The 9,005-nt window shown below is 39.8% G+C and overlaps 1 non-coding gene across 1 annotated transcript; it reads right to left on the reverse strand.

The window, feature by feature from the left end:
* Positions 1-1,068: 1,068 nt before the first annotated feature.
* LOC148293027 (small nucleolar RNA R71) lies at positions 1,069-1,175 on the reverse strand. Its single transcript, XR_015825945.1, has one exon. It is a non-coding gene; the product is annotated as a small nucleolar RNA R71 (small nucleolar RNA).
* Between the last annotated feature and the right edge of the window lie 7,830 nt (positions 1,176-9,005).

The following is a 9,005-nucleotide window of genomic DNA, read 5'->3' on the forward strand; positions in this document are numbered from 1 at the left end:
GATTCCAAGGCTCTAACACTTCTCAATCATTGTTTCACAACTTGTTCATTGCTGCCATTGTTTACTTCCAGCACTTCCATTTCATTCTCTTGTTTTCATTTAAACAACAAAAACCCCCCATTCGAGTGCGTGTGTGGTGCTAGGATTCTGTCCTAGACCTTGCCAATTGTTAGTTAGTTTGTTCTTTGTTTTCAGTTTTTCCATCATTCTAAGTAGTTTAACTTGCAACCAAGTTACCATTCTCCGTGGGATCGACCTCGTATTTCATAAGCTATACTATAAATGGTTCGTGCACTTGCGAGAATTGAAGTTTCTATTTTTAATAACTCATTTTAGTTGTTAGGAATAGGCTCAACAAGTTTTTGGCGCCGTTGCCGGGGAACCGGTAACGATGGTGCTATAGTTAGATTACTTTGAGTGTTTTTGTTTTTGTTTTCGTTGGTTTTTATTTCTGTATTCTGTTTTTCTTTTTAGTTGTTATCTCCATTTGAAGGCACTAATTGGTTTCTTGTGTGTGCATATATGTCCGAATCTGATTCTGAGCCAATTTCACCAGGAACTTTTGCTGTACGTGTTGGTTTGAGGAGGAATTATAGTTCTTTAAGTGCTGAATCTGAGAGCTACGAATCTGAAGGTTCAAGCAAGATGGCAGAGATTCCAAACAACAACAATAATGATGAAGGAGGTGGTGCGCTTGTTGTCCAACCTAGGAAACCCCTGCGTGAATTTTCCATCCCCAAAGTCACTGATCAACCTTCGTGCATCGTCTATCCTCAACTCACAATTGACAGGTTTGAGCTTAGAAGTGGTATGATTCATCTTCTTCCAACTTATTATGGTAATACCACTGAGGATCCTTACATGCATGTTAAGCAATTCTTTGAAATATGTGCTACAATCAAAATTCAAGGACTTGATGATGAGCAGATTAAGATGAGGCTATTCCCATTCAGTTTAAAAGATAAGGCTAAGTCATGGTTATACTCTTTGCCTAATGCTTCAATTCGTACTTGGGATGAGCTTTCTAATAAGTTTTTGCAGAAATTCTTTCCAGCTCAAAAGACTAACAAGATTAGAAAGGAAATTCTTGGTTTCACACAAAGAGAAGGAGAAGCTTTTCATGAATGCTGGGAGAGGTACAAGGAGATGATGAGTTCTTGCCCACACCACAATATAGAGAGTTGGATGCAAATGCAATCTTTCTATGAAGGTTTGCTTGATTCCGAAAGGATGATGGTAGATGCAACAAGTGGAGAAGGACTGATGAACAAAACAGCAGATGAGGCTTTTACTCTCTTTGAATCTTTGAGTACCAACTCTCAACAATGGAGCTACAATAAAGGAAGAGGAGCTCCTATGAAAGCTGTGGTCTCTGAGGTAAGTACTAATAATGAGATTAATGCAAAACTTGATGTTATGTGTTCTTTGCTTCAACAGGCAGTGACTGGCCCTCTAGGAAGCAAAGAGGAAGTTCAAGACCAATCTTTTGCAAAGCACATGCTAGAGCAAGCAAATGCCCTTCAAGGAAGGAATCCTCAGAATGATCCTTACTCAAACACATACAATCCGGGGTGGAGAAATCATCCTAATTTCAGGTGGAGCAATAATTCAAATGTGCAACAATCTCAAGGACCTCCCCCAGGATTTCAAATACAACAAAGGCAATTCCAGCAAGCTCCCCAACAAGTACAAGAGCAAAGGGGTGATCAAATGGGAGAATTGCAAGACATGTTCAAGAAGTTCATGGGGCAACAGATGCAAACCAATCAGAATCTTCAAAATGCAGTGAACAAACTAGAAGTGCAAGTTGGGCAGATTGCATCCTCCATGAGCAATAGAGCATCCGGAACTTTTCCAAGCCAAACGGAGGTGAATCCAAGGCATCATGAGCAAGTTAAAGCAGTGCACATCTTGAGAAGTGGTAAACAAGTTGATAATAAGGTTGGAGATGCCAATGAAGAGCAAGAAGATGGAGAAAACGTGGAGATCATTCAGCCACCACAAGGGCAGCCCACAGGTTCCACCAAACAGCCCCTCAATTCTCTTGGAAAGAGCACAGGCCCTAAGGTATCATCTAATGCTAATCAAGTTCCAATTTCATCTAATGCTTTTAGGCCTATTGCACCCTTTCCCAGCAGGTTATCAAAGTCAAAGAAAGATCAAGGCTTGGATGAGATAATGGAAATATTCAAGAAAGTGCAAATCAACATCCCATTGCTCAATGCCATTGCTCAGATTCCAAAATATGCAAAATTTTTGAAGGATCTATGCACTAACAAGAGGAGATTCAAAGAGCATGAACAGGTTGCATTAAGTGAAGAGGTTAGTGCAGTCTTACAAAGAAAGCTACCTCCAAAGCTAAAGGATCCAGGTTCATTTTCTATACCTTGTATAGTTGGTGATTTTAAGTTTCAAAAAGCTTTGCTTGATCTTGGTGCATCCATTAACCTTATGCCATATCATGTTTATGAGAAACTTAACCTTGGTGAGTTGCAAGCCACATCTGTGAGCATTCAATTGGCAGATAGAACTATCAGGTACCCTAGGGGCATTCTAGAAGATGTTTTGGTGAAAGTAGAAGAGCTGATTTTGCCAGCTGATTTCTTGGTGTTGGAAATGGAAGAAGCACCAATTCATGACAATCAGTTACCACTCATTCTTGGTCGTCCATTCATGGCAACTGCCGGTGCAATTATTGATGTGAAGAAGGGTACATTGACTATGAACGTGTTTGATGAGACAATAGCATTCAAAGTGTTTGAAGCCTCCAAGTTTCCAAGTGATGAGCATGAAGTTTTCCAGCTTGATGCAATTGATAATATGGTGAAAGAAGCACTGCCAATGAGTTATTTGGAGCCTATTGAAGCATGCATCACACAAAGCATAAGGAAAGAAGAAGTGGACAGATTAGAGGCTGTGATCTCTCCTTTACTTCTTGAGCTTGTTTGCAGCATGGATAGCTACATAGAAGTGGGAAAGAGGTATGCAAACCAATTTGAATCTTTACCCGCACCTACTAATAAGGTTTTACCTTCTATTGTGCAGGCACCGGAGTTGGAATTAAAGCAATTGCCAACACACCTTAAATATGCTTATTTAGGTGAGAGTGAGACTCTACCTGTTATCATTGCCTCACACCTCGAACCAAATGATGAGAAGAAGCTTTTGAGGGTTCTAAAAGAGCACAAAACTGCGATTGGATGGAGCATTGCAGATATCAAAGGCATAAGCCCAACATCGTGCATGCATAGGATACTATTGGAGGACAATGCAGTGCCTAAGAGGGATGCCCAAAGACGTCTCAATCCAAACATGAAGGAGGTGGTAAGGAAAGAAGTAATGAAGCTTTTAGATGTTGGTATTATTTACCCTATTTCTGACAGTAAATGGGTGAGCCCAATACAAGTTGTCCCCAAGAAATCAGGTATCACAGTGGTGAAGAATGAAGCAAACGAGCTTGTACCAACACGGATGACCACGGGCTGGAGAGTTTGCATTGATTATAGGAAGCTCAACACAGCAACAAGCAAGGATCACTTCCCTCTTCCATTTATTGATCAAATGCTTGAGAGATTGGCTGGCCATAGCCACTATTGCTTCCTTGATGGATATTCAGGTTACAACCAAATCGCCATAGCCCCAGAAGATCAAGAGAAGACAACCTTCACATGTCCCTTTGGTACTTTTGCTTATAGGAGGATGCCCTTTGGTCTTTGCAACGCCCCAGCCACTTTCCAAAGGTGCATGATGAGCATTTTCTCCGACATGGTAGAAAGGTTTATTGAGGTATTCATGGATGACTTCTCTGTCTTTGGTGATTCTTTTGATCAATGTTTGCATAACTTATCTAAGGTGTTGGCTAGATGTGAACAAAATAACCTTGTGCTTAATTGGGAAAAATGTCATTTTATGGTTAACCAAGGCATAGTTCTTGGTCATGTCATCTCTAGTAATGGAATTGAGGTAGATAAAGCTAAGATTGATTTGATTGCTTCTATGCCCTCACCTACTTCTGTCAAAGAAGTACGTTCTTTCCTTGGCCATGCAGGTTTCTATAGGCGTTTCATTAAAGATTTTTCTAAGATTGCAAGGCCTTTGTGCAATCTCCTTGCCAAGGACATGGATTTTGTGTTTGATCAAAACTGTGAGAATGCTTTCAATGCTTTGAAAATGATGCTCACAACTGCCCCAATCATTATGCCACCGGATTGGAGCTTGCCTTTTGAACTGATGTGTGACGCCTCAGATTATGCTGTTGGAGCTGTTTTGGGGCAGCGAGTTGATAAGAAGCCACATGCCATCTACTATGCTAGTAGAACCCTCAACGATGCCCAACTCAACTATTCCACCACAGAGAAGGAGTTATTAGCTGTCATATTTGCTTTAGAGAAGTTCAGATCTTATTTGATTACTAACAAGGTCATTGTTTACACTGATCATGCAGCATTGAAATACTTGTTAGCTAAAAAGGATGCCAAGCCACGCCTCATTAGATGGATCCTCTTGTTGCAAGAGTTTGACTTGGAGATAAAAGATAAGAAAGGAAGTGAGAATGTGGTGGCTGATCACTTGAGTAGATTGGTGCATGTATCTAATGAAGAGGAGGATTCACTGCCATTGCGTGAAAGCTTCCCTGATGAGCAACTCTTCTCTATTTGTGCTTTGAATTCTCTTAATCCATTGCCTTGGTTTGCTGATATTGTTAACTACTTATGCACTAACGAACTCCCTACAGGGTTATCTACATTCCAACGTGACAAGCTTAGGAAACAAGCAAGATACTACTTTTGGGATGATCCATACCTATTCAAGCATTGTCCGGACCAAGTAATTCGAAGGTGTGTGCCTGAAGGTGATTTTAAGAGCATTCTAGAGTTTTGTCACTCCCATGCATGCGGAGGCCATTTTGGAGCAAAGAAGACTGCCAACAAAGTGCTACAATCAGGTTTCTTTTGGCCTACCCTTTTTAAGGATGCTTATACATTTTGTGCTTCATGTGATAGATGCCAACGGATGGGTAATTTGCATGCTAGAAATCAGATGCCTCTCACTAATATCTTAGTCATTGATATATTTGATGTTTGGGGAATTGATTTCATGGGCCCTTTTCCTACTTCTTATGGATTTGAATATATATTAGTTGCTGTCGATTATGTTTCCAAATGGGTGGAAGCCATTGCCACTAGAACTAATGATGCTAAGATTGTGATCAGTTTTCTCAGAGGAAATATTTTTACAAGGTTTGGCACACCAAGAGCAATCATTAGTGATGGTGGCTCCCATTTTGTTAACCAAGCTTTTGCAGCACTCTTGAAGAAGTATGGAATCAAGCATAAGGTGGCAACACCCTACCATCCTCAAACTAGTGGGCAGGTTGAGATAAGCAATAGGGAGATTAAGCACATACTTGAGAAGACAGTGAACACCACAAGGAAGGATTGGTACATGCGTTTGGAGGATGCATTGTGGGCTTATAGGACAGCTTATAAGACCCCCATAGGTATGTCTCCATATAGACTTGTTTTTGGTAAACCTTGTCACTTACCAGTGGAGCTTGAGCACAGGGCTTATTGGGCGATCAAGGCATTCAATTTTGACATGAAAGCTGCTGGTGAAAAGAGGAGGCTTCAACTCAATGAGTTGGAGGAGTTGCGACATGAGGCGTATGAGAACGCTAAGCTTTATAAGGAGAAAACAAAGCAGTATCATGACAAGAAGATTCTTAGGAAGACGTTTGAGGAAGGGCAGAAGGTTCTCTTATTCAATTCACGCCTTAAGCTCTTCCCAGGTAAGCTTCGTTCTCGGTGGATTGGCCCTTTTGTTATTACTAATGTGTTTGATCATGGCGCAGTGGAGATTCAAAATATTAAGGATGGCAGCACCTTCAAGGTGAACGGACATCGGTTGAAACCTTACTTTGATGCCAACTTTGATGCCAATATTGAGTCTCAAGCACTCAAGGAGCCTCCACCACTCTCTTGAAGCTCACCAAAGTTTGGACGTCCGGCTGAAGACATAAAACTTAGCGCTTCTTGGGAGGCAACCCAAGGTGATGAGGAGAAGATAGAACATGCAAGGAGCTTGCTTGCGTCCTAATCGTTTCAAAGGGGAGTTGTTTTCTGAACTCTAACATTTGGTTATGTCTTTTCCTTATCTTCTTTCCTTTCATTTATGAGGCATTGCTTGTTCTTATACTCTAAACATTGAGGACAATGTTTCATTTAAGTTTGGGGGGAAGGATTCAGTTATGTTGTTTTATTGTCAAATTTTAAAATTTTTAAGTGTGTCTAGTGTCTAATAACGCAGGATTTTGTGTGTTGTTTCGTTATCCTTCCAAACACCTATGATAAGACTTGGATTTAATACTAATATGTTTTTTTCAGAAATTGATAGTCATTGTTTAAGGCCTATGTGTGATTCTGAGTGAACTTTGTCTTGCATGCCATCCTTGCACTTATTGAGCACTTTGCCAAGTTAGTCCAATTTCTTGCTACTTGGAGATGTTATGCAATTCTGCTTATTTCATGATCTTGGTTTCATGCTCTAGAACTTATTTGAATATCTCTTGAGACATTCTGTTGCCATACAATGCTTAGGAAGTGATTTAGGCCATGTTTAAATCGTTTGAGCCTTTCTAACCATCCCTCTACATGTATTCATCCCTAGTCAATCCATTTGAGCCTACGTTAAGCCTTTCTTTGTGTAAACCATTTCTACCATAATAAATCTCTGTTTCTTATCTTTACCTATTCTTTGAGCAATTAAAGCTATCTTTAAAGGAGAGTCATAAAGATTGCAAGGTTTTTGGAGCAAAAGTGAGTCATTAGTGCTGTAACCCAAGTGTTGAAAAGAAATAAGTTTTGGGGTATTGTTAACTAATCAAAAGAGGTAATGAAGTGTGACCAATGTAGTCACGGCCCTAGGGTGTTATAAGGAAAGATCATGGTGATCTAGGGTAAAGAGCCACAAAATTAGGCCAAATAACACATTTGAAGGTGCTGAAATTATGTTGAAAATCTGCTCATGTATGTGTTCCTTGCTTGTTACAAAGTTCAGTAATCTCTCATGCTTTTACCTATGCTTTAGTTGTGCTCAAAATGTTGTTATATCTCCATGTCTCCTCTTTCATTCAACCACTACCCTAAGCCTCATTACAACCCTTGTAAAGTCCTTTTGATCCTTGGTAATGTGTGGTATTACTGTGGAGAGCTGATTTCATAATGAGCTTATGGGGCTCGAAATTCTTGATTGTGCTTTAAGTGTGTGCGCATGTACTTATTTGAGTTGCAGGTGTTGTTCTGATTTGGCATTCACACACTACACTTAAGGATGTCATTGTAAGCTTTGCACACTCTTGAATCATGTGTGGAACTTAGATTGTGATTGTTGTGTTTCTTTGGAACCATATACTTTGATGATTCTTTGAGGATATTGTTTGGAAGGCTAGCTGCTTATTTTCTGTTTTCTAAGTTGTAGTTTTATTTTGTTTGCTCGAGGACTAGCAAAGTCTAAGTTTGGGGGTATTTGATAAGTTCATAATTTCACACATTTGCATGCCTTCGTTACTTAGTAATTTTGTTTAGTTTCTCTTTATTTCAAGTCACTTACCTATGTTTGTGTGTTCTATAGGTTGAAGGCAGCAAGAGATTGCTTTTGAAGCAAAATGGTGCAAAACGTGCAAAAACTGGATATTGAGTTAGAAGTTCATTTCGGACTTATCTTCTTCATCCGAGCTTGGATTGGGCCAATACTTGTGTGGTTGGATCAGAGACATTCTGAACTTCAAAATGGATATCTTAAAGTCATATTTGGATTCAGCCAAACCCAATCCGTGAGCCCATCAAAATACACATCATGCTGACATGAGGATGAGCTGATGGATGCTTGGTCATGGTGAGCTAGGCATGAGCTATTGGTTTCTGGATGGATGCTTGATCATGCTGACATGAAGATGACCTATGGCTGCTGGTGGGATTTATTAGTGCAGCAACCAATTCTGATTATCTAAATACAAGTGTTGTATGCATTAGTCATATTCAATTCAGAATTCCCCTTTCCTTCTCCCTATAAATACCACTTCCATTCCACATCCCAGATACAATTCACTTCATCCATTACTTCCATACACACATTCAGATTCACCACAAAGAGAGAGAGAGAGCTAGCTGCAAAGGAGGGAGAGCTGGGAGCTGTCCTGGAAACTACCTTGCTGCCACCAGCTAGTTCTTCTATTCTCTTTATTCTACCTATGTATTTCTTATCTTCTGTATTCATAATTATGTTTAACTAATCCATTTTGTTAGGGCTTAGGATGAAGCCCTAGTCATGAATATTCAATGTTATGGATGATTTCATAGTTAATTGATTTCCTTGCTTTCATTATCAAGTTGTTAATCTCCAGCTTATTATGTGCTTGATGTATGTTTTCTTGGAGTAGCTAACTAGGATTTTATGCATCTAGCACAGGTTGGGAAGGGGTTTAGATTCACCAATTCTACTCTCCTTTCACAAGCAACACATGAATGGCCTAAGAATCATTCAAGGGGTTAATAACCATAGGTTGACTAGGACAGATACCATGTTCTAGGACTTGTGTGATTATCATATTCTCAAGGAACTTAATGACTCTTATATGCTTTATTCTAAGTAGATACCATGCTTAGGTTGCATATTAGAGATCACGTGTTGTGTAGATACCATGCACAATTACATGCCTTAGGAGAATCATGCATCCTGCACCTAGATACCATAGGCTTGTATGCGATAATCTATTGTTAATGAAGCTTGAGTCAATTTCTATGCATTCATAACTTGGATAGGAAGACTAGTGGTAGATTCCAAGGCTCTAACACTTCTCAATCATTGTTTCACAACTTGTTCATTGCTGCCATTGTTTACTTCCAGCACTTCCATTTCATTCTCTTGTTTTCATTTAAACAACAAAAACCCCCCATTCGAGTGCGTGTGTGGTGCTAGGATTCTGTCCTAGACCTTGCCAATTGTTA

The sequence above is a fragment of the Prunus avium genome, chromosome 7, assembly GCF_965620075.1.
Source record: "Prunus avium chromosome 7, drPruAviu1.hap1.1, whole genome shotgun sequence".
NCBI classification, from domain to species: domain Eukaryota; kingdom Viridiplantae; phylum Streptophyta; class Magnoliopsida; order Rosales; family Rosaceae; genus Prunus; species Prunus avium.